The 26,675-nt window shown below is 36.7% G+C and overlaps 1 protein-coding gene and 1 long non-coding RNA gene across 21 annotated transcripts in view; one reads left to right on the forward strand and one right to left on the reverse strand.

Moving 5' to 3' along the window:
• The window catches only part of LOC123480086 (uncharacterized), a 29,766-nt gene extending 24,827 nt beyond the window's left edge, over positions 1-4,939 (reverse strand). The window contains exons 1-2 of the long non-coding RNA XR_006655949.2: positions 4,816-4,939; positions 4,355-4,416 (exon numbers count right to left, since the gene is read on the reverse strand). This is a non-coding gene — a long non-coding RNA (uncharacterized lncRNA). The remainder of the gene's footprint in view (positions 1-4,354; positions 4,417-4,815) is intronic.
• A 569-nt stretch (positions 4,940-5,508) lies between these two features.
• The window catches only part of MEF2C (myocyte enhancer factor 2C), a 161,473-nt gene continuing 140,306 nt past the window's right edge, over positions 5,509-26,675 (forward strand). For 6 of the 20 annotated variants that reach the window (XM_045197815.2, XM_053911963.1, XM_045197816.2 and 3 more), the window contains exons 1-4: positions 5,509-5,680; positions 21,558-21,644; positions 24,704-24,786; positions 26,090-26,134. The gene's annotated coding sequence lies outside the window, so the exon portion shown is untranslated. Of the gene's footprint in view, positions 5,681-21,557; positions 21,645-24,703; positions 24,787-25,373; positions 25,514-25,881; positions 26,135-26,675 lie in introns of those variants that run through there. The other 14 variants (XM_045197827.2, XM_045197826.2, XM_045197825.2 and 11 more) reach the window with 7 other exon arrangements.

The following is a 26,675-nucleotide window of genomic DNA, read 5'->3' on the forward strand; positions in this document are numbered from 1 at the left end:
GGGAAATGTGTGAAGAAACTACATGAGAATGGGTCTTAACCTTAACAAATAATTGGGTGTGTTGATCGAAACCTGTTAATATCACAAAAAGCGAGAGCACCAATAGTCCTGCCCAGCCTCCTCCAAATAAATTTGGTCAAGTTCCTAGTCCTAATTATCAGTTAATAGGAAAGACATGAGACAAGGGAAGTTATTAAACAAACCCACAGGAATGGATCAGCCAATATAAACCATGGACATCTCGACAGCACAAATAATCCAGTTTCCTTGACAGGAAAAATTAACAGAGGGGGAAACCTATAGATTAAAGGAGCAGAGAAATATGAACCAATTGCAATGCATGGATCTTCTTTGTATTCTGTTTCAAAGAGTAAAAAGTAATTATAAAAATGTACATGACAATTGGAAAAATCTGAATACTGATCTTACATATTTGATAATAATAAGGAAATACTGACTTTTTAGATGCAATTCATTTTTTAGATGGGGTTCATGTTTTCAGTTAAAAAGCAACTCCTAATCTTTTAAAACGACTTGTGCAATGTTAAAGGATGAAATAACGTCAGGTCTGGGATTGACTCCAAAATAATCTGGGGTGAAGTGCGAAGTGGAAATAATGAAGCAAAATTGCCCATGAGATGATAGTTATTGAAGGTATGTGTAGTTGCATGCAAGTTCATTATATTATTCTCTCTATTTTTAATCTGTTTAGAATTTACATAATAAAATGTAGATAAATTTTAAAATATATAAATAAATACCTAATAAATTGAGGCAGTGGTCAAGGACTTAGAGGCCACTGTACATGTTTCTGAATGAAAACAATCACTCAGGCATACAGATATCAAAGGTGATATTTTATGAGGCCATTGAAGACTGTGATTTGTAGGATTCCCTTCATGAAGACCACATTTTCCCCACATAAGTCACTGGCTTTGTAGGACAGACTTTCTTTTCTGAAAATGGGTCTGGTATTATGCAAGTTGTTGACTACCTAATTGAAGACACCAAAAGACATCAAAGAAGAACAAAAAACTGGGTCTATAAGGGTGGTTGTCATTTCCTCCTGTTGTTTTAATAAGGCTAGGTTTATGAAAAGTCTAATAGAGAATGTGGCTGCTATCCTGCCAACAGCAGCCTCGCAATACATCTCATCCAAATCAATCTTGCTATCCCTAATTTCCTGTTTGCTTTTTGCTCTTAACTCCACTCACGCTATTTGGTATTTTACTTTTGAGTTGAGGGAGAGGAATTTTTGGAGATGTCCAGAATTTTTTCAAGTCAAATAATTCATTAGAAAGTATGTTTTATCTAGGATCTGATTGTTTTGCAATAATAGAGACACTCTGAATAGCTTGTCCAAGGTTCTGCCAAACTAGAACTCTTCTCTCTCTTCTTACCATATGAATGCTACCCATCCAAAAGGATATGACCAAATCCAGTAAGTGAAGTCCCTATGAAGATGAGTGTTGTATCTTGTATTTTTTAAAAATTCCCTCATTGTCTCGAGTTTGGTATACTGCACATAGCCAAAAACTACAAAGTCAATTTTAAATTCTCAGTATATTTTAGGTAATTATCCTGCTTATAGTATTAATGTATTAGTAATATTATTAAAATAATTATCATGCAGCCTAATGTTCATTTTCACTAAATGCCTGAAAAGGTCACAAGAGCAGATTTAAAATCTGATATGTGTTTTGAAAGCAGAGTTGGCTTTGGAGAATCAAGGCTAGTGAGTATTTTTGTAGGCTTGTTACATTTTGGGAATTATTTGCAAGGATGTATTGCAGAGTTGTGATTGAACCTTTCAAAATATTTATCACCATAGTTAGAACTTTCTTTAGAATGTTTTCTTTTTAGACACAGTCTTCTTTATAATGGTCATTTGCTACCCCAGGCCTAAAAAACAATGTTATAATGCATTCCCATTAATAGTATTAAAAACATTCAGTTCTGGGGAAAAGTTTTAAAGCAATTCCATTGTGATGATAACTCAAATATTAAAGTAAATATAAAATATGATAATATAGACAGAATACCTACAGATTAGAAATTCTTTGCAAGAGGGCATTTTGAATTCTGATGAAAACAGAATACTAGTAGAGTAGACACAAGTCACATGCAGCCTATGTAAATTTAAATTAATTACATTTAAATAAAGTTCAAATTTTTGTTTCTCCATTGAACTCCCCACATTTCAAGTGCTCAATAGCCACATGTGGGTACTGGTTACCATACTGGACAGTGAACATATAGAATGTGTCCATCATCACAGAAAATTCTATTGAATAACAATGGTCTTTGATAAAGAGTCCACTACTGATGGATGGATGCCATATATTAATTTATTTTTATCAAGTCATTTTTCCTTTGATATAGGAGGTTGAATTAATCATATCATATTCAAATATTTTTTCTTAAAAAAATCTATATTCTAATGTGAATAGTTAAAAATGTGCCACAGTCATTGGAGTACAAATTTTCTTTTTTTTCTCTCCCTACAAGGACAATGGAATTTCAAAAGATTCTATTTCCTCAAGATAGGGAATTATAACATTAGTCAGTCCTCCTCTTCAATTTGCATTTTCTTTCTTTATAAAGACCTATTCTAACCTTGCTCTGCTTCCAAGTTTATCCAGCAAAGGCCAAACCCTTATTTTGTGGCAAGGAATTCCTATTTTAGAGGAGAGTAGTTCAGGCCTCAAACTACACTCTTATGAAATTTGTAACTAGCATTAAAAAAAACTCACTTTCTAGATAGGTTCCCTTACCAGGTGAGGAGGCTCTTACACACTTCCAAAGTTCCAGCAAATTCCTTAGTCTAACACAACTTATCATCCCTCAATTTAGAAAGAAGCATTTTGTAACAAACATGAAAAGACAGAAACATAGAAATGCATACATGATGTCGCTTGACATCCTTATGTGAGGAAGTGGAACATTCCTGCAGTTAGAAATTGTATATGAGGGTCTGTCTGATTCAGCAGAGAAACTATGAGCAAGATTCCCTCTATCCTTTACGCTTAGAAAGGAATCATGTTGCAGCGAAAGAACAGAAATACAGGAGTAACTAAGTGAAAATGCTATGAAAAACTCCCAAACCACAGGGCTAAACCAGTTGCACTTAAATACAACTCCTGAAAATCTTGACAAAAAGTAAAATGTCTGTATTTAAAATACTAGATAAACCATATAGCTGATCTAGATAGCAAAAAGAGAGAGAAATCTATAATAACATGAGTATAGAATTTTTAGTATTTTCATAAAAAATAAACAATAACGATTAATCATTTAGTATTGAAAGATTTGATTTTAAAAGTATATAATGCACCCTGGCTAGTGTAGCCCTCTGTGCATTGAGTGCTGGCCTGCGAACCAAAGGGTCTCCAATTTGGTTCCCACTTAGGGCACATGCCTGGGTTGCAGGCCGGGCCCCAAGATGGGGACATGTGAGAGTCAACCAACAGATGTATCTCTCACACATTGATGTTTCTGTCCCTGTCTCCCTCCCTTCTGTTCTCTCTAAAAATATATAAATAAAATATTTTTAAAGTATATAATACAACTATTAAAAATAATAAACTCAGGTAAATAAATACTTAAAAGAATATTCCAAGTATTTTAGAAATGGATCATTTTGCAGAACAGCATGACATTTGCAAAGTAAATTTCCACAGCAGATTCCATAGTTCAAAAAATTAATTAGAGCCTTGACATTAGCTACAAAAATGTACATTAGTTTGGAGGCAGACAAAAAAAAGAAAAGAAAAAAAAATAACATCCCAATTTCCCAAACTTTTCTGAAACAGATTTTGCATCTTGGAAATTACACTTGCTTTCATGATTCTTTGCATTGTTTAAATTCATAACCTCATCTCTTTGTTCATTTGCACACCTTCTGAGCAAATCTAAAATCCAATAAATTTCTATAAATGATTACCAATAAAATATTTTCCAAGTAATTTTTTCTTAATTTTTAAAATTTAAAGAGTTCTATTACAATTAGGTCACTACTTACTCCTGGCTCAAGACCTCTGAAACACTTTCTCAAACACTAATGGGCCTTGGAAAAATTTGAAACTCTCAGTTCATTAAGACTTTGAGTAGTTGTTTTGTACCTAAGAATGAGCATTGATGGAGACGTTGGGACCAAACGCATAATTTTATGAAATATGGTGAAAACATAAGGGTTTTGTTGTGACGCATGTAGCAATCAAGAACCTGTTTCTTTTTAGCTGGCTCCTAAAAATTACCTCCTGTATAATTATTAAATAAAACCACTCACTTATTCAGTACTCAGCCAGCTTTTAAACTCTGAATAAGAGAAGTACACAGTGAGAGAGGTACTTACATGGTTTCCTTGGATACTGGATGATGCCATTCAGGTCTATGTTTTTATCTGAAAGTGGTGCCCTGCAGAGAAATGAGGTTTGGTGAGTGGCTGTTTATATATAGTAAGTAAATAGGAACTTTGTTTATTTTACAAAGCATTTTTTTATTGTGACCCAGATTTCTTTTTCTCATCACACCCAACCCTTGTAAACAACAATAACATGGTAGAACAGGTACTTTGTACAACTCTTTTCAATACCACTTAAGAACTCATAATTATTAAAGAGAAGCTCAGAGTCCTTTGGCTAACGAAGCACATTACTCCTTGGTCAGCTTTAATATCTGGACTACTGTATTTATGTCAGACGTATCAGGAAACACTGCCTGCCTCTCTACTGCCCTTCAAAAGGAATTGCTCTCCCACCATCAGTAAAGAAATTCATCTTTTCAAAAAATCACATAAGTGATAAATGTCCTTACCTTAATCAAAGACTAAGAGAATGCCAGCCTTCGCCAGCTCCTAAACATCCGCAGACATTAGCTGCCATTTTAAATGCTGTGGTGGGTTCTTAGGTTCCCAAAAGTTTAAACGCTATGAGCATACAATTTTGACAGTCTCTCAGAAGTACATGCTTTCTAATTTTGGTAGTGTGATTAATCCTCTTATGTGATAAGTTTTAGCCTTCTAATATTTCTTTGGATCGAAGGGAACAAATGGCAACTAACTTTAATGCTTAACACAATTTAATAACCTGAAATGAAGGAAGTGTGTGGTATGTTTCCATTAAAAAGTTTCCAGCCACTATTAATTGAACAAAAACTTGTCTTGTTCCAAGATTATTCTTGGAATGTAATTTTGAAATCTGTGTGAAATAAGGAAACTTACTTTTTTACCATATGAAAGCAATCTCAATTTTTTAGGCATGATTTTTGGATAGACTTCTGATTTGATATTTTCCATTTGAACTAGCAGCCTGGGGGCTTGGGAGGGGGGAGGGGAAGGAAGCAGTTCTGTGTTCTTTTGCCAGCACTGACAAAGGTCTGGTTGTCAGTGATACCTTTACAGCTAAATTTACTCCAGAGTGACAGGAACAGGTGCACCTTGGCCTGCCAGACACTTGTGCACAGGGATCACGCATCTCACGGCTTGACGATCAAGGGGGGAAAGCCTGGGTCTTCATAGAAAAGGAGAGGAGGCAAACGCAGCCCAAACTGGGGGTTTCTCTTCAAAGCCAGCTGGTCTGGCTTTATTCTACAGGAATTTTTTTACCTGTCAGAGTTTGGACAACAAAGCCCTCAGCAGGTGCTGACGGGTACAACTTCCTGGAGAAGCAGAAAGGCACTGGTGAGTTTCAATTGCCAAAATATATTTTTTAATCTCTAAAAGTTTATTTTGCTGTCCTAGAAGAGGCATTGAGGAGGTACCTACATTCAGATAGCTAATTGAGACCATTGGAATCAGAGCCAACTAACTCAGCAGTGGGTTTGCCTAGTATAGAAAGTGGAGCAGTTACCATTTGACAGTTTTTTAAATTTTTTTTTAAAGATTCTTTAAAGGAACTACTTTATATTTTCAATGTTGGTCTCTTTCATTACTATCTTCAATATCTGAAAGATGAATTAATTATATGTATGTATGATGTTAGACAATTTAAATAAATACATAAATATTATTTCATCTCTTTTTTTCTTAATTCTACCATCATCTATTGTGACTGAAATGTTATTTTTTAAATAAATCTCCAAGTAAAAATGTGAAATGGTACATGGTCTTTTTAAGCATTTCATGTGTTGGTATTTTTTTATGTGTGCATGTGACAAGAATATGAGTAAGGAGAATATTAAATTAATTTCATTTTTAATACACTGTTTAAAGACATGTATTGCACAGAATATTTTATAATTAAAAGTGGCAACATTTCTCATTACTTTAGAAAAAGTTTCTTTAGAAAAAATTCTTTGAAATAAATAAGCAAGACAGTTCTAAAACATGTTTCTACGTCACTGATTTCCAAAATTAGTACATTTATATATTTGGTATTTTTATTTTGTGAATTCAAAAGTCTAGGCAAAAATATTTTTTATTTTCAAAATAGGATTTTAATTAATGCGAAACATGGAAAAACGAGACCACATGTTGGGACATATTTTTAAAAAGTTATTTTATTTCAATAACTCATTCTTTTAACCATGCTTCAAACATTTCTCTACAAATTGTTGTATTATAGCAAATTGAAAACATTTATTTAAGCAAGTAAGGAGCTCAAAGCTAGGAACTATACATAGTAAACATATGAAACCATTTTAATAACAAAATTCCATATTCATAAGCAATATGAGCTAATGAATGTAAAAGACACACAGCATACAGTGATCAAGAATGCTATAAATTATTATGCATAAAATCAATTTTCTGAGCTGTTGGGGGTATAACTGGTGCTTAAGAAGAGAAAAGCCCACCAATATAAATTACTAATACTATGAGACAATTATTTTATTCTGATGATCCCATAGATAATTTTCAATCTATATGTTTAACACAGTTGTGTACTGGGAAAATTATAAGATCTGACTTTTTTTTAAATGATCACTATATCTAAAACAAATTTCAAATCAATAATGACACAGATATAGCACAAATTTACAAGTGTCATACTCTTAGAATAACAATTGCTGATTAAAATTATTAAATATTTGTGGTATAAAAATTATCAGAAATGATACACCTAATCAAAAAATCTAATATTTTAAAAACATAATCTTGTCTACATTTAATGGACCCATATATTAAAAATTAAAACCCAAACCTAATTTTCATTATAAATTGTTATGTGTAGAATATGGTTCAGAAAATTAAAGCCCATTTTATTTTTAAACAGGAATATGTTGTGGTTTCAAAGTACTATTTTGTGTATAATTTTACTTCATTATATTGATTCTGACATGAGTAACCATAGTTGCTAAATTTTTTAGAGAATTTCATTAGTCTTTTAAAGAGTCAATATGTATTCCACGCACTTGATGATCTCTTTTTATTTACCTGGTCAGCTAAATATTATATCCCTAAAGAATCACAGCATTTGCTTTTAGAGATAACTAAATACAACTCAACTGAACATATACTCTTAAGTCAACTTCAAAATTACATTTGTTATGTTTTTATGTATATTACTATTCACTACAATTATTATACTATTTGTAATTCACACAAAATAGAAGCAATAGAAAACTTCTTGCAAATGATTTTTATGACATTTGTATATTATTAAAGTGTGACTGAACCTATTAGTAACAATGTTAGGTTTAGGCAAAAATTTTCTAAATAACTAAAATTTATTATTTTAACCACATCTTGAATTGTGGGATTGACTTAAAATTCTAGGGCTTTTTCTTTTAATTACTAGAAGAAGCTTTAATTTCTAGTTTGACATGCAGCTACATGGTTCTCTTTTTCTGATAAAACTTCAACTTTCATGTCACAAAAATACCTATGCCAACTCCCCCAAAATATATAAATGGTTTATTTTAATAAGTTTTAGTCAGAAATTGTGGCTTAAAGTTACAGTGACTTATATGTGCCCTAAAAGGTTAATTTGAAAACATGGGATTTTAAGCATTATTTGCAATACATCTTCATATCTTAAGGCCAGCTTAGTTATAATGTAGAAAAAGTAATTATTCCTCTGATTTACAAAAACACTTGAAAAACATTTTATTTACCTTGTATATTCATGAAAACAATCTTGATTTTACAGCAACTAACTTCAATAAATTATATTCTGAGTATCAATCTATTTAATTTCAAGACAATGAAGTTTCCAGCTAAAATGACTTACTTGTAAGTATTTAAAGAAACAAAAATATTTTGGCAGCTTTATATGTATCTCCTCATTGACCAGACACCTGACTGACAGCTGTCAACTGTCCTTGGGCCAAATGTAACCCAGTAAAGATAAAAATTACATATTACTCATCCCTGTTCATAGTACCTGGTGCCAGTAGGTTTTCAAATAGGAATAACTAGACCGTAGATATAAAGAAGTAAAAAAGGATCCATTTCAACCACTTACAATTCCTCCTTTGTCATTAACTTATTTCCCTTTCCTTTTCTTATTTATCCCACTTCTCTTGGTGCTCATATCTCACACTTAAAAGATTTAATTTCCTTACAAGCATTTCAGATGTATGTAACAAGTTTATGTGCACGAAAAATACTGGGCAGCCAAGTGATGATGCCCACACATTGCTTGCAGTCAAATCTTTTTTTGCTGCTCACGGAACCTTTGACTTCTGGGAAAGCATCTTTGAAGTTTGAACTGCTCCTTTTAAAGAAAATGAAACAGAAGCACAAGTATGAAACTCACCCACAGTCACCAGTGTGAGGATAGAGATGCAGACTTGGGTCTGTCTCCCAATGTCATATCCAGTGATTTTTTTTTCCATTAGGCTTTAAACATATGGACTATGAAACTATTAGTAAAAAAAAGAGAACATGGAAAATTAAAGTGAGTTACATTTCTTTGGAGAATTGTTTTCAGTCATCAAACTTAATACCTTCTTACAGAAATGAACAATTTCATCGGAACATATTAAAATGTAGGTTAAAAAGCATAAACATGTTAAAATATTTATGCTATATTATTTTTTGATTCTCTTTATCATTTAGACTGATTTCCAAACTGAAAATATTGATGGTGTATGTAAAACAGCAGAAATTTTTTTTAAAAAATCAGTTTCAATACATATGTCTAGAAGATGAATGCAGAAATCAAAAGCTGTGAGTGAAAACTTCTTGAAATATTAGGGAATAATTAAGAATACCAAATATACCGAAGCATAAGCATATGTGAAGTACTCAAGTGCAGAATATATCAAACGGTCCACATAACTGGCCCCACAGCTAACTAGATTGTGTGTGTGACTACCGAACCTCTCTGGGCCGCAAAGGCCTCGTCAGCGTTTCCTAACAGCTCAGACATTCTATGACTCAGTAATCCTGTATTAATATGAGTATCTTATATTTACTCAAGTAACTGTTAATTATATTAATATTTTATATTGCTATGACAGAATTGGTTGATAATGATATACAACATACTGATTCAGTCAAGGTCATGAAAATATATTCAAACCAAATACTTAAGTCTTTTCCGGCCCTCCAGAAGAGAAACTGTCCAGGAAATATGTATCTTGTTCTGAATTTAAAAGAATTTATGTTAACCCTGGGCTTTGCAGCAGTATTTGCTTTAAAACCCAGACATGTAGATTAATTTTTAAAAGGGGGGTGCAGCTTAAAACATTGAAATAGGATATGGAAGAAAATTGTTGACAGGGTTCCCCTGCAAGAGATTGGTCTAAAATAATCGCCAACAGTTCTATCATACAATTTAGCCAGTAAATTATATATCTAAATTTACAAATGTATTTGCTTATTCCACTACATTTAGTACAAATCAGCATTAGTTTTTCAGCAGCAAACCATTTAACAATATGAAATAACAGTATGCAAATCAATTGCAAGCAAAATAGTGGGTAAATACTATCCATTTCTAACAATTGTGAAAGACAGGAATGTCATAACAAAATATGCAAAATTACAAGATTTTTAAAAAATTCCATTATCTCCCAGCATCTCAAAGGGATGTTAGTGGAAGTGAATAAACTGTCCCTTGTTGGCCTTTGAAAGACCATAAATGTTTCCTCTTTAGAGTTGAAGAGTGATGTCCAAAGAGCCCCAAAGCAGAAGTAGCCCACTCTAAGTCTTGGTCTGTTTCACTGCTACAAAGCAGTGAATTGGAGTAATTTTGTGATTGGAAACAAGTCATGTAACTGCTGAGAGGTTATTGAATGGATGAGACTCTGTTGGGCTACGTGTAAACTTTGGAAAGGAAGTTTTAGTTATCCAATAAGAGGTGTTCCATCTGCTTCATGTGAGGTCACAGAAGAACACTAGAACATATCGGTGGCTTTCAGTCTGTAGCGGCATGCCTGGCCCCTTCTCTCTTGCTATAAGTAGCCCACCATGTCGGCATTCCAAATAATTAAAACGAACAACAGTATTTAGCTTGTGAAATCAGTGGGCAAAACAAAATCACTCTGTAATACACTACCAACCAGCTGGCCATATTTTTCCCACTTGGGTACCCTGGTAACAAAACATGGAAGACCTCACCTTCGAAATTATATTAACACACATAGCTCTGTAGAGCTAAGTTAATGCAAAGGACTTAATGGTCACTTAATGTTTTTAGTTTTGTAACATAGGAGAAAAAATTTTTAACAACAAAAAAAATTTACCACATTCACTGCTGTAGTAAGCCGGTATAAGAATGTGTTTGTGTAAAGGAAAAATAAAGTTGTAATAAGAAACAGGAGCATCAGAGAACCCCTAATCTGAAGTGTTAAAAATATCTGGATCCAAGAGAGGTTAATGGCAACAGCTGAGTATGGAGAGAGGTTAAAAGGCTGGGGATTGTAAATAATGCTGTAATGAATATAGAGGTGCTTGTGTTCTTTTGAATTAGCGTTTTGGGTTTAGTGGATAAAACTACTATGGGACATTTACAATGGAATACTACTTGGCCATAAAAAAGGGAAATAAACCAGTCAGACAAAGACAAATACCATATGACTTCACTCATATGTGGAATGTAATGGACAAACTGAACTAACAAGGAAAATAGAGACAGACTCACGGATAGAGAGCAGGATGACAGCTAAGGGGGTGGTTAGGGTATGGTGGGTTTAAGCAAAAGGAATAAAGGACTCATGGACATGGACAACAGCGTGGCAATTGCAGGGGCGGGGATAAATGGTAATGGAAAAAATACGATAAAAAATAATTTTTTAAAAAAGGCTTAGAATGTGGTGCACCATGTTGCCTAGAATGTCTGTGCTGTGAAGACCCTTTATAATTGCTTGGCAGCTGAGGTAATTACTGAGGTCATAACAAACATTTGCATTGACTGAATGTCTCTTTAGTGGAAAGCCACATTTCTCAGAAGATCATGAGCAGTGCTAGTCCCGGCTGGAAAGAATCTAGGCTCACAAGTAGCTGGCAGTCGCTGAAGCATGAATATGTCTGTGGGCCCCCAACTGTAGAGGTACCTGGATCTGAAGCCCACTTTACAGGTTTTCCTGAGATACCAGGATCCAAGGAACATAGTCCACCCAAGAACAGAGCTATCCCTCAGATAAGTAATGATGAGGAATTGTTCAGAAATTTAAGAAAATTATGTCCTCCTATTAGTTAATCATTTTTCTAATTACAGGGGACAGCATATATGTGGCATGTCTCTTGGCTCGTTTACAATATGAACTAATTCAGGCAATGGTAAGAGTTACATCGTTCTGAACTCTCATTCTTTCTATGTTGAAAAGTGTTCACAAAGTCACGTTTACTAAATGCGAAGGCCTTTGCAAATCTTATGCTTACTTTGACCCCAAGGCAGTGGCTTGCAAGCAAAATATATATAGAAACAGCCAGGAAACTAGTTACAATGCAGGTTCCTGAGACTATGGGTCAGTGGTCCTGAGGTGAGGCCCAGGAACCTGGATAAACTTTAGGAACTCTGATAAACTCTCCTCTGCATTAGGCTGTGTTATCCTTGCAAAAGTCTTTTTACCTTTAAGAGGGTCGATTTTCCCCTAAAATAACAAGAAAACTAGCACTTAAGTAGTTCATTTGTTGAAATTATTTTTATGTGGGTGGGGGAATAATAAGGTTCACCCAATACTAGTCATAAGTCAAAAACCACTCCCAAGTACTACTTGAGTTTCAGGCACTAAATAATACAGACTCAAGTATGAAAAGTGGTGTGAACTGACTCTTCAAGAATGTCATTAAAAAACCAGCATAGACAGTAGTTACGAAAGTCGGTATGCATACATCCAAGTTTTAGAATACTCAGTCATCACTGACCCAGAGAGTTCAAGAGGTGACAGACTATCAGTAATGTAAGGGAAAGCACAGGCTTTATTCTACCGTGTGCAAGTTATTTTGTGGCCATTGGCTGCACAAAATAGAATCTTATAGCCACATAAATTTGAGGTAAGAATGTGTAGGTGGATAAACATAAATCCTTTGCAAGTAATAGATAAACAACACAGCACATGTCTTATTTGCTGTGTATTCCTTATCATTGTAATCAAAGAGTAATTATAATGATTAATAACAAAAATAATCACAGAAACTCTTCTATATCATCCAAAGCATATATCAATTGTTTAGAAATAAGCTCCTTTGTTAGCAGTATTTTATTTTGAAGTTACTCTGATAAATAAAAAATATTAACAATATCCTATGGTCTGAAACAGAAAATGTAACTTCCAAAGCAGTGAAAAATATTCTGATTAATTGTTGATAAGTCATTGTTTTGTGTGTGTGTAACTTAGTATAGTCAATTCATAAATGAAAATAAAAAATGTACAACTAAAGATGGAGAAGAAAAGATGAGGGAAGGAGAGGAATTAAAGAAGGAAAATCAAGAAAATGGAAAATATGGGAGTAAATCTATTAATTAGGTATTTAACTATTACTGAAGGTGATCACAAGGAACAAGAAAATTGTAGAATGTTTCTTACCCTTCCTTAAGCAGTATTCAAAATTTTTTACTTAGAACCATGTTTCTCCCTTTCTAAATCTCTTCAGAGAGATAATTTTAATATAAAGTGCATTCCATCTGATGTGGATACTCTGTACTTACAGGTTTAATGCTATACAAACTTGGGACATGTTTATGCGCCCATCTTTGCACATAGGAAGATACTTTATCAGCGATTTAATAGAGGAAATAAAGGGAAGAAAGTATTTTGCCCTCCAACCTTGAACTTCTACCCAACTTTTCCACACTCTTCCCTTCATCCAGGAAGCAACACATATTGTCCTCATAGGGTTTTTATATCCCTTTCAAGATGTTTCTGGAGAAGTAATCACTAATTATACCTCTGGTGGCTTTGGGGGTGGGGAGAACAGAGGGGGGTGCACACAGGGTGAGACCAAGTGACAACACATGGTGGCTATGGCACAAGGGACATGCAGCAGCATGTGTGCCTCCTATGCAAAGAAGAAATAAAAAGAAACTACAACAACAGGTACTAAAGTGTGCAATATTTTAAAAAATATAAGGAGACACATTTTCAAGGAGCATCATGATATGTTGTTGATAGAGCTCATCTTCCAATCCCAGCCTCTTCAAAAACAGTAAAATTTCTTCTTCAAGTAAGAGCTGGGCTTCCCATGGACTTGAACCCAGGGCTAACCTATTTGCTGGCCAATGGAGTGACTGCAGTTGGCGAGGGACCAGAGACATGCTAAAAGACTCCTCCCCAGAGCATCTCCTGACCAACACAGCAGGGAATTTGTGGAATTTGGGTAGTCATGGATACTCCTTTGGGTTTGAACTTTTTTCAGAAAACTTTTGAAGAGAAGTTCATTTAAAGAAGTAACACGTTACTCTGTGTCGTGAACAAGCTGTTGGGAGTGACTGGTTCCTCCGACAGGACATAGTCCGGGAGAACTCTGAAATAGGAAGAGGCTGCTGGGGCATGAAAGGACCTTGTAGATGACATCAGTGGAAGGCTGTGAGGAGGTAGAGACACTCAACGAAGAGTTGTTATTGATTTTAAACATTGCTGCTGGGTGCATGGAGCATGCGAGAGAAAAAAGAAGACAAGCTACAGGTGACAATAGGGAAGTTGGTGACACATAAACAAGCTTCAGCAACCTTGCAATTTTGCCTATACCACACAGATTATATCAATTTAAAAGGAGTTAAAAACTCAGATTTAATAGGAAACCACTAGTTCCATATACTTATGCTAAGGTTCCTTAAATGTATGTGTGAGATTATGTAATCAATAAGCAACTTAGAAGATGTCTGCTATAACTAAAAAATAAAATCTTTTAGCTTTATTCTGGGCAAATGATTATAAAATTATTTTCATGTCTGATAAAAATCACATATGAGTACAAAAAGTTTCTTTAAAAATAATATTATATTGGCAAGGATATTACACTGACAAGGATAATGTAAATTGGCAATACTAAGATGTAAGACTTCTTCATATAACATATATATCACAAATATGCTTTATGTTTATTTCGAATATAAAATGCTCTTTTACAAAACAAAAGCTACTTTGAATCATGTAAACTGATGGAAAGGAAACCATCTAACATATTGTTAGATAACTGAGATATTGAGATATTTTTCAGAAATATGGGATAGTCCTTAAAAATGCAATAGCACAACAATAGCTAACATTTATTGAGTGTTTTCTACATGCCTGGCACTCAGTGGCTATGGAAGTACAATTTCTTTTCCTCCTCTCACTAAAATTACCATCCTGGGTAGCTACTGCCACTTAACTCATTTTACAGTGAGGACATTTAGGAAATTAAGGTCAAATTGTTATTAAGTGTCTGAGTGTGGATTCCAAACCAGGGTCTCTGATTTACCCTTCTGTGCCTGTTGCACATTCTTTGAAAAGGTATTTCCCACAATATTCATACGTGGTGTATAACATTTAATTAGTGAAACAAATGTTTTAGAAAATTAACAGACCTTTTAAAAGTGTTACTCAAAAAACTGTCCCCTTACAGGCTACACATTCGTATCAGAGATAACCTTGGAATTCTCCTTTTGTATCTGCAATTAGTGTCAATTTATAAACCAGATATCCAATAATCTGCTGCTTTTTAAGGATGTTATAGCTGTTATCAGGCACTTGTTCACTACATTTGATCTGGATTTAGTTTCAGCAACAAATTCATCCTTAACGATGAAGATTTGCCAACAGTAAGACTGGTCTTAAGACTGCATGGCAAATTCAAAAGAGATGTGACTTTCGCAAAGACAACATACTGAAATATCAAGCAAATAACTTCCTAAAGTTTCCACCTTGAAGAAGATAACACACGTTTAAACAGGTATTTCTGAAATATCGATGATATCATGTCCAGCTCACATCATCCCTGTCAGTGAGCAAAGGCTGTGAGTACAAGGAAGCAGTATAGCATCGTAGCTAAGGGCACCTGTTGGAAACAAACCTGTTGTCATGTCCTTCGTCTCGCACTGACAAGCAATGTAATCCAGGGCAGGTAATATCACCTCTCTAAGGTTTAGTTTTTAAAATCAGCAAAATGGGGAGATTAGTAGTGCCTGCCTGAAAGGTGGTTGTTTCAATAAGAAGAAATAAAGTTTATAAAGCAGTTAATAAAATGCAATTAAATTGATTAAAGCAGTTAATACAACACTGACAAGTGAGTGGCCATTAAAAATTAAGTACTTTGAACCTATTTCTTTCAACCCACATTTTAATATGATGGCATTAGTTTTTCACATATACTACAAGAATCATTTTATTACATATATGAATATTATTGATATAGAAATATGTAACTGCAAATTCAATTTTAAAAATCATCTACAGTATATTAGACTTCTTTGCTTTGGGTTTTTGACTCAGTGAACTGTATGCACTGGTTAGAAAATAGTTTTAATTACTGGCTTGAATTTAAGAGTCTTATTACATGCTACTTTTAATTCTTACCATATTCCAAAATAATTTAGAGACTTCATTCCAATTAATAAAAATTAAGTCTCTCTATTCATAGTAAATTAGAATATAGGTATAATTATATGTTGGGATCATATAAATCTATGCATGATCTTGCCTTCTTGAACAATTAAAATGTTATTTCAACATTTTACATTATAAATAAAATATTTAAAATTATTGTGTAAGTTCTCAGCCAAGTTAAATACCATCATTTGGAAAATAACCTACTGATAGAGAGGAAACAAGGTACATTTTACAGTGTGGTTGCTTTTTTATCTCAATTCTAGACTCTTTTGTCTTAATTTGGTATTCTTAATGGGGAGAGTTAGCATGAATACTAGATATAGGAATCATATACATTCCAAGTGGGACTTTATTAAAACTAAAAATGAAAAATGTCTATGCCTTCTGTTTTTCAAAAAGCAGCAAGCAGTCCCTAGGCCCAGCTGTAATGTTGATCATGTGTGCAATAGATAACTACTGCTAGGTCCCTCTCGCACAGAATGCTCTGTTAGGCAATCATTCCATGGGCTGCCCCTTCCCAGCAGGCCACTACCCAGCACTGTTGCCATAGATGGCCATCAGACATTTGGAATGACATCAGGAGATAATCTGAGCAGGCTCTACCCTAAAGAATTCAAGTTAGCAGGAGACTGAAGATATCAATGTCTTCTTGGCTCGCAACAGCATTCCAAAGGTCAACCAGGGTGAAAAGAGGATGAACTTGGAGTTTCCAGGGCCTTTGCAACGACCAGCAGCTAATGAATACAAGGGGGCATCCCTCAAGAAAAAATAAGGAAGAAAAAGAAGAAAGGAAGAAAGGAAGAAAGAAAGGAAGAAAGAAAGAAAGGAAGAACGAATGAAAGAAAGAAAGAAAGAAAGAAAAGAAAAGAAAAGAAAGAAAAGAAAGAAAGTCCGCCTGCCTGAAAGTATCCAAGAGGCACCATACCTGTGAAAGCGAAATAAGGCAACCTCTATCTATTAAATCAGGGTATTTTAGGATTGGAGAGATCCCTACCTTTTTAAGCTGAAACTCAAGAACAGTTCTCATCCTGAATCAATTCCCAACCCTCCAACAACCTACTTCTTCAACTTTTCTGTTGTGACAGCTCCAGTATGGGTGAATATGGGACTTAATGATACAGAAGTAGAATTTCTTTGCAGGAGAATAAGAATGGCTAACTTTTACTGCAGTTAACCAATTTCCCAGCCCTGTGCCTACATTAAGTAACTCTTTTAATCCTCATAACAAAGGCTTGAGGGTAGCATTTTATGTTCCAAATTTTATATAGTTGGGGAAACTAGGGCAAAGGAAGGGTCAGTAACTTATGCACAGTCATAGAGTTTTGGCCCACATACCTCTTCCCAGGCAAACCAACATTTTCAGTAGTCAGCCATGGAGAGAGTGAGGCCTTCTAGCACATCTGTAAGCACTTGAAGAATTAAAAGATTTTCTCTTAGGTTGTTAGATTTCAGGGGGAATGGGAAGAAGCCTTTCTATTTTGAACCGCATGAAACTGTAAATTAATAAGAGAAATAAAGACAACAATTCAAATATGCTTCAGCTCAGGGGAAATCCAAGCTTTAAAATCCATTTTACTGTTATTATTTTAAAATTATGTATTATTCATGAGTTCTCCTAGCCCAATACTTAAAGGTCCTTCAGCAAGGGATAACATAAAACCTCATTGCCATAAATGGCCAGAATTAATACCAAAATTTCACCCCTAAATAACAATAAGAAATATAGGGGATAATCATTGTAAAAATCAACCACCCAAACAAGTAAAACATTGAAGTTAGAAAGTTGATGTTTTGTCTCTAAATCTTTATGATGCATTCTATTGCCTTATATGCCTCAGATAGTATAATATATAATGAAGCTTTGTTCATGTTATTAACATTTCTGGTCAAATTTCACCCTAGTAATATCAGTCATAGATATACTCAATGTATCTAATAATATCTTCATAGAATTTGAAGATTATGCTTTGCTAACAATTCTCACCTTATGTAACACCTTTCTTCCCTGACCTTAACAGTACTTTCTAGCTCTTACTTTAAAAGAGTAATTCCATTTCCTCAGCATTTTTTAAGTATAAGTAAACATGATGTTATCCCAACTGGTCTCGTTCAAAAGGCATTAAGTGAATCTATGACACCACCCATAATACACTTCTAGCTTGAGAGACATTAGTATTCCAAATGGAATTTCTTCTTAAAAGAATAGTAAGAAGTATTTTCTCTTGTAAACGAGTATTTCTATCTAAAATCTTAGGCCATGTCATCTTTCCGTAGAATTCATTTGCCTAGAGAACCGCAGGCAAGGTGCCCTAGTCTAGCACAAAACATACTAGGCCTCGTCAGGTGACCTTATCATATTTCCAAATTTACAGCCTTATTTAGGGGCATAGCTCTTAAGTGCTGTGGGCCACACTCACCTTGCCTGTAAAAAGTTAGGCGCTTGTGTAGTGTTCCCTAGTATCTCTTTCAGCAAGAAAATACTGAAATTCTGACTTTCAAACTTTTCACACTAGTGCCAATAAATGCAAATATCGAAGTGTCTGGCTGGTGTTATAAACAGGTTATTCATTTAAAACTCTATAGCAGCACGCTCCAATAGAACTTTATGCAAAGACAGAAAAACTGTCAACATTGCAGTTAAATAAGGTAGCCGCCCGTGGCTACTGAGCACTTGAAATATGGCTAGTGTAACTGAGAAATTGAATTTTAAATTTTGTTTAATTTTAAGTAATTTAAACTTTAAAAGCTACATTGGCTACTGTGTACAATTGGTAGCAGCTTATAGCTTTAAGAACATGGCCACTGTAAACATTTGACACCTTTGATTTATTCCGCAGAGTACTCTAGAATGCGCTTAGAGCACTGATCTTTCCACCACGCTTGGTACCCTTAGCACTGTTCCACACACAGATCAAAGAGCAGCACAGACTGTGATGGCATTTTTGCAAAAGATCCGCGGCACTGTTCTCACGAGCTAAAAAATAAAGGAAGATGGAAGGGGAAGGGAAGTTGAGGGGGTGGGGTTCTCCTTAGCATCTCTCCTCTCCTTGAGTTTGTGGCCTTTCCCTAGCCAAAGCGCGCACAAACCCACCGAGGCAGCTTAACTGCTAGAGCCAGCTGTTGGCTGTTAGTTTTTTAAATAATCCTGAAGACCCTAAGGGCTTGGGCTATAAAATCCAGCCCTGGGACGCCGCCCTTTCCTATTGGCCCGTCTGGTGAAAAACCAGGCTGGCTGGTGCGGGACAGGGCAGCAGCTGGACCCGCGAGTGCCAGTCTCTCTGTCCCAGGCTCGCAAAATGCTAGGAGCACTTCGAGAAGCTTGCGCCGCTGTGAGCGGACCGCGTGCCAGCGCTTTGTGCGCGGGGTGTGGGTGTTCATTATGTGCGTGGTTCCGCGCTCATCTCCAGTTCTTCAGAGTCGTCCTTCGCCAGTCTAAAGAAAATATCCCCAAGGTCACCAAACCAGACCAGTAGGGCAACTCCCCAGACACCGACACTGCCCGTTTCCAAAGCCGTAGCACCACCGTTGCGCCCCCCACCCTTCCCCAGAACCCACCACGCGGCTTCTTCACCAAACCGCCGGCCGCTTCCCCCCAAGCTGTGAAATCGCTCCTCTGGACATAACCTGCCACCCCCCGCCGCCAAGAGGCAACCCCCTTCCGCTCGCCCAGGCCCTGCAGGCCCCCAGAAGGGCTCCGAACCCGCCTGCACCTCGCCCGTAGCGCACGCACGTGGCCCACTCACCCCCTACTAGCTGCCTCCGAACTCTGGAAGCACTCCCTGCAGGGAGGGAGCCTCCGCCCATCAACTCCTTTTGCCTGGAGCAAAGTAGGAGGAAGGGGGGAGGAAAGCGGAGCCGGGCAGAAAGGGGTGTAAAGGTACTGAGGGCGGCATTGAGGGGAGGACCAGTAATAACCGGATGGCGTTGTGGCTGTAGTGCCTCCGCTGAACGCCCAGCAAGCGCGGATTCACTTTCCACAAAAATCATACGGAGGAATTGTTGCTGCCTGCAATCAATAACTTAGGGGAGTGAGCTGCTGAAACCAGAGGCGTCCCCCGTCTGGGTATTTAAGGGGCCATCGGGACTGAATCCCAGCCCTCTGCTTTCCAGACAAAGACGTGGGCACCAAAACGCAGGAGGAGTTTTATTTTTTAATCCCCACCCGACCCGGTAAAGATCTTTAAAAAATAAAGGGCACACACAGAGAGAGGTATCTAGAAGAAATAGAAGAGGAAGTGTGAAAATCCATTCTTTGAATTGAAGGTTCCTGTGATATTTCAAGAAATTGGATGGAATCAATGTTGCGATGAACATTTAACAATTTTGTAGGTAAAGGTAAAGTCCATTAAATTTAGCCGTGCATATGGATACTTTTTAATCAGCCACACATTCACAAGCAAATTACCGATCAAACCTTAACTGGGCATATTGATCCGGGAAAGGGAAGAAATGAAATGTATCATAATTTGTGGTGGTATTTTTAAAAACCTTAACATATCTCTCAGATATTGTTTCATAAAGATTGCATTTCTGTAATGTGAAAAGGCCCTGGGAGATGTGTATAATAATCCCAACTTAATAGACTGCAAAACCAAGCAGATTCAGGGAAACGGGAATTCACCAGGACACCTGCTACCGACCACCAGTCACCAAGTTGAGACTAACTCACTGTGGGCCTGAGCCTAAAAGAATAAACTCAGCTAACAGTCCTGAAATAAAAGTGGCCAGAATTCTCCATTTGTCCTTGACTCCGAAGCAACTTAAAAATAAAAATAAATCTTAGGATGTCAAACCAAATATAGAGATTTCATAAATCTTAACGACTTAAGTTGAAAAGTCTTCTTGCTAATAACAAATGAGAGGATGGATATGTTGACATCATGGTCTGATATGGCTCCAGGTTGGGAGGACTGGACCCATTCTGAAGGCAAGGAAAAAGTTCCTTTCTGTTCTCAAAGTCATAGACAGCTAGTTCCAAACAGATTAGGGTACAGGGACATTTGTCTGTGCTCATGCACTTAAACAGTGCTTGGGAGGATACGGTACTTTTGGTAATAGAATTAATAAAGGGTACTGAATGTGCATCACTAATTCCGGAGTATTGAAAACCGGCCTTTAGGCAACATACAAACTAAGCCCATTCAGCAACTTCATTTGCAACTTTAGTCTCCCAATTTGACAAATTTTGCTAGTTTGGGATATCATGGATTTGACTGTCTTACTTGTTGTTCTTTATTAGATATAAAATTAAAGGTACAAAAAATGTAGGATCTCTAGATATAAAAGATATGATTACACCTTGGCTTGGAATAACAAATCCTTTGTATGTTGCTGGTTCTCAAACATAAGCAGTCCATATGGTGTATACTGTGCATGCGATAAAGCTGTACCTAAAGAATTTTTTGAAGTTTAGATAGTTGGCCCTACTTATGTTAAAGTTTATACGTATTACCACAATTAATGATAATTTTACTCCTTTGTATTCAACACACATTCATTTGGTTTAATACTAGAATTAACATTAATGTCCCTCAGATTAGAAGTTTTAGAAATAAATTTATTCAAATGTACTTGAACATCAACATTCTTTTAACATTTTTTAAACTGTATACCTTGTTGCGCTTACATATTTTCAGGTGCCAAAGAAGAGTTGCAAACTGTGAAGTAACTTCTATGAAGAGATGAAGTGAAGAATGGAAGGCAAATGACCGTATGTGTATGTGGTGAGTGCTTAACGTTTGTTACGTCATCTCCCACACAGTTAACTCCTAAAGGTAAACCTGCCAAACTCTTTGTCACTAGGTATTGATGATATAGACATGTAGAAAAATGATAAAGCATATATGCTTTGTATGCTTTATGTGTTTTATATGATGAAACCATTATATGCTTTATATGATAAGCATTTTGTATAAAGCTCATTGCCTTTCAGGGCTTATCTTTGCAAGTCCCTTTTACAATTAATCCATTTCAGGGAAAGTTATCCATGTCTTCTTTCACTATTAAAAGAATAACATTTTTAATGCTATTGGAATTTGTGTCTTACTACTTGTCATATTTTCCTGCACTTCTATGTTGAACTGCTGGGTCTGGGTTGCAAGTACGCTGTACAGTTGAGTACTATACAGTATACCATATAGTTGAACAATCTTGAGAGGTAGATTAATCTATAGCTTTTCTTCATCTTAGAGTGGGTTTCTGTGGCAACAATCCAGCTTACTTTAAAATAATTTTTTAAAGCTCATTTCAAGAGCTACACCCAGCACGGGCCAAGCTTAAAAGCAGGCAGACCCAGTGCATGAGGTTTTAGCAGACTGCTGATTCAATGCAGGGAAGCAGTGAAGACAGGGGGATGAAGGAAGTTGGTATGCAACCCTGAACAGAAATTAGACATTAGTTTTCCCTAGACTATAAATGCTGAGGATCATGCTCTCTGGAACTTTTGTGGCACTTTTACGTTAATAAATAATATGTTAATAAATAATTCTTTTGTGGGAAAATCAAGTTAATATTTATTGACATGTATAAGAAAACATAGTAATTATTTAAGGAAGGAAATATTTGGTGACTAGGGGAGAAAGCTGGTTTAAATAGTGCATCAATCCCAGACATCATTTTCTCTTAAAGAAATTGTCACCTTTTACTTAACAGGATAGGCCCCAAGCTTCCAGTTGGCTTTAAAGGGTGTGAGAATTTTCTACTTTGCATTCATAGAACTGAAATAGACTGGAAAAAATCATTTAATGCATAAGTAAACTGAGATCAGAAAAAAAAGACACACACATTCATTAATTAGGTACCAATCTTGAACCAGAGAATCCAGGCTTCCTAATACCTAGTACCAGCTTCTTCATACACCAGAAATTATTCGGATCCTAGCTGAGTAGCATTAGGTGGCAAGGATAGGATGTTTTTTTTTAAGCCCTGAAATATTTAAAGAAGAATATAAAGCACACTTTGGATTAACCACTTTGTAGATTACCAATGAATAATTTTAAATCCCAGGTGATTCTATTGTATATTTCTGTACAACCTTTTTGTTCTACTTCAACCATAAAAGCTCATGGGAAAGAAACTAATGCTAATATTAACTTAGGGTCACACGTAATTAAGAAGCTAAATCTTCTGAGAGGAATATCTTGTATTTTAGAAGGCCAGTCATAATACATTCCAGATCCAAATTATTTTCAAATTATCCACAGTGTGAAGTTATATATACTTTTGAATGCTTGTACTATCACTGATAATTATAGGTTTGGTAAAATGTTTATTATGAAACAATCCTCAAAAATGATAAAAGGTGAGATAGTTTCTTTTTGAAAACACTATAAAACTGAAGTGTACTGTGATAAAAAACTCTCTATGATCCATCATAAGTAGTATGGTCGGAAGTCATGAATTGCCTATGTCTATTTGCTCATGTAAAATAGACTGTTAAGGGTTTGTTACATTAATTTCAGGCATTGTTGCAATAAACTTAGATGTTTCTGCAAATGGTTTGTTTTGTCAGGACGTTTGTGAATCTGGAAAAAAAATTCATTTTTACCATCATATATAGACATATCTTAGTATTCAAAATGTCAATGCACCTTTAAACTTTTGAAGTTTTTAGAAGTTGTAGATGTACCTTAAATGAAAACCTAACACAGATTACCTCTACCATATTATTAGAATGAATTCATCTAGCAAACTCACTAGATGAAAAACAAAGCAAGCATATACTATAGATACCAGTTTGAAAGAAATGACACTATCTCAGATGGTTCTTGCTTTGTGACAGTTTGCCATGCTTTCCTATAATAAAAGCAAGAGCTTCATCTCAGCTATGCTGATAGTGATGAGCCAGAAGCCTGAAGAGTATTCAGATCTAGTTGTACTTGCCTATAAAATCAACCTTCTCCTTTCAAGTAAAGCCTTGGGGCACAGGCTTAAATGTTGAGCCTACTCTTCTGAGAAAAGCTGCTCACATCAAATAGCCTCAACAATGAAGGAGGAGGCTTTCTGAATCACACTGTCCTCCCACATTAAAATAGTCTAGAGGCACAGTACAGGACTTAAGAGGAAATGCAACTAGTCATTGGGTTAAATACACAGTGCTGAAAGGAATTTTTAAAGTGAAGAAATAACTTTAATTAGCTAGATATTTCAGTATACTCCTATTGTCTACTCTTGAATATTCCATGTTTTAATTTTCCCAGTGTATTTTCCCTTCGACCTTTTAAAAGGTTTTAATCTGAAACATTTTACATAACCTGCGGTAATACAGGCATGCAATTGTGTCTTTTCATGGTCTGTGTATGAGTTGCTGTATTTTATCTTTGGTTTTATTGGGCGTGGTGTAATTTGGCTAAGGGAAGGGTGGTACCCAATCCCTAGTAACCTCTCCTAAATCTTTAATATTACCTTATTTTTTAAACTTGAATGTAAGTAGTATCTTCCTTATCAGTCTCCATTTCTGCTTCCTGTGCAGCTGAAACTCTTCAGGATAAGTGAAGTCATCAGCTATCGGATAGGAAAGCTTAATGCATTTGGGAAGTTGGTTTGGTTTACATGCGAATGCCCTGGATAAAATCCAATAAGGTGTGGAAGAGACAGAGTGGGAGGAGGGAGGGGGAAATATCTGAGGAGGCAGCCGCCGTGGTAAATATTTCCAAACTGATTAGAAAGTTCATGGCCCCGCGATGAGGTCGAGATTTCAAACATAGTAATTATCTTTTTATTTTGTACATTAGTAACACTTGAGAAGCACTTAGGCTAACTTTCTAGCCCTCCAACCTCCCAGGGCCGAAAACCGCGTATTCTGGGCACGCAGGAAAAGCGCGCTGGAATCGAGTGCTGAGACCTCCTGGACAGTGTCTTCAACGCGTAAGTAACAGAGGAGCGCTCGGACGGTGGAAGAATGAAGTGGTTAACGCGTCTCCAAACCGGGGAAAAGTCACGAGAGCAACTATTAGGGTGGCGCTCCTATTGGTCAGAGGAGAGATCCCGATTTTAGAAGGACTTTCCTGCCGGCGGGCTCACAGCGTCCCCGGGGAGCGAGCGCGCAGCAGCCGCCGGTGACTTGGTTTTCCGAGCGTCCTAGGCGCCCCCAGGCTGAGAGCAGGGAGCCGCTGCTCGCGGTGTTGTCTTCATTTCGTGCAATAAAGAATTGTCATTAGGTTTGCGTATGGCATGTGCCGTTACCCCACCGTAAAACTAAAATTAGCAAAATGTCAGGAATGGAAAGATTGATTCACCAAGATGCAATTATCATTTAAAAGTGCTTGATTGAGGTACTGATGTTCAGTGATTTATTCTGCATACCATATACATAATTAAAGTAGTGTAGTGGAGTAATTTATCAATCTAGTTGAGACTGGAGGGGTGAGGAGCGAATTGCTGTACATTTGTTTTATTAAAATGCTCCGAGGTCTAGTCCCGCCCCCCTTTTGCAAGAGTGAAACTGATGATTTCTCCAGCTCACGAGGAGAGAGTCAACGGTTTGGGATTGCGAGGGCGAGAGAACGACAGAAAGGAAAGGCCGCGCGAGGCTAAGGCAAAAGCAAGGACAAAATAAAATAAAGGAAAAAAAGGAGACAAGAGGCACTTCGTGGTTCGTGCTGCTTAGAAGCCCCAGCCTGTGTGCTCGGTTTTCCCTGCCACTCCCGCCTCCCTTCCCAATATCCTTCCACCACTCCCCCCAACCCCCGCCTTTTTTACGCGACGTTTCAAAGGCTGTGAGCGGCTCTCCTTTTCCCATTCGTCTTCTGTCACTTCCTTCCTGGACGCAGTTTTCTGGACGAGTCTGGTTACTTTTAATCGGCTGGCCGCTGAGAGCCACTTTCCCCTCCTCCTCCTCCTCTCCTTCCTCCTCCTCCTCCAAGTGGCCTCAGCTCGCGCGCGAATGCGCGTCCCTGCGCGCGCTTCCCCCCCCCCCCCGCGCGCGCTCTCTCCGCGCGCGCGCGCGCATACACACACATCATCTCCAGCTCTCTGCTTGCTCTGCTCGCAGTCACAGACACTTGAGCACACGCGTACACCCAGACATCTTCGGGCTGCTATTGGATTGACTTTGAAGATTCTGTGTGGGTCGCCGTGGCTGCATGTTTGAATCAGGTGGAGAAGCACTTCAAGGCTGGACGAAGTAAAGATTATTGTTGTTATTTTTTTTTTCTCTCTCTCTCTTAAGAAAGGAAAATATCCCAAGGACTAATCTGATCTGGTCTTCCTTCATGTAAGTACCTCTGACATTTCTCGAAGAAAATAGAAATAGCCTGAGGTGTTGTCTCTGAAATCTGCATCAATATATTCCACAGCACTGGGTCCATCGCTGTGCCTTTTTGGAGGCTGAAGTTGAGGGCTGTTGTGCATTCTTTTCGTTAGATTCCATGATTTCCTTGTCTTTTGCAAAAAGTAACTTTTTAGATAGTCTTATCCGTTTGCCATCAGTTACTGAAATCACTCCTGACTTGTTCTTGTCACATCAATGTGTTTGAAGTTTCATGAAGTTAGTTCACATCATTAGCATGTTTGATATGGTGGAGTGTGTGGAACCTGGTAGATTTTAATTTTTCACGGAATGTTCTGTGACCTTGAAGTACATGTCTTAAGATTCAGCCTTTAGTTCACTGTGGAAAGATGCTCTTCTGAGTCCCCCCAAGACTGATTTGCTTTGGGTTATGCTTCCGAGCTGCTAATTCTTGGGATTAGTTTGAGCTAAAGCATGGCTGTCTGTCAGAGAATACCTTTGTGCATCTCCTTCTCTTACCAAACTG

The sequence above is a fragment of the Desmodus rotundus genome, chromosome 1, assembly GCF_022682495.2.
Source record: "Desmodus rotundus isolate HL8 chromosome 1, HLdesRot8A.1, whole genome shotgun sequence".
In the NCBI taxonomy this organism is placed as follows: Eukaryota; Metazoa; Chordata; class Mammalia; order Chiroptera; family Phyllostomidae; genus Desmodus; species Desmodus rotundus.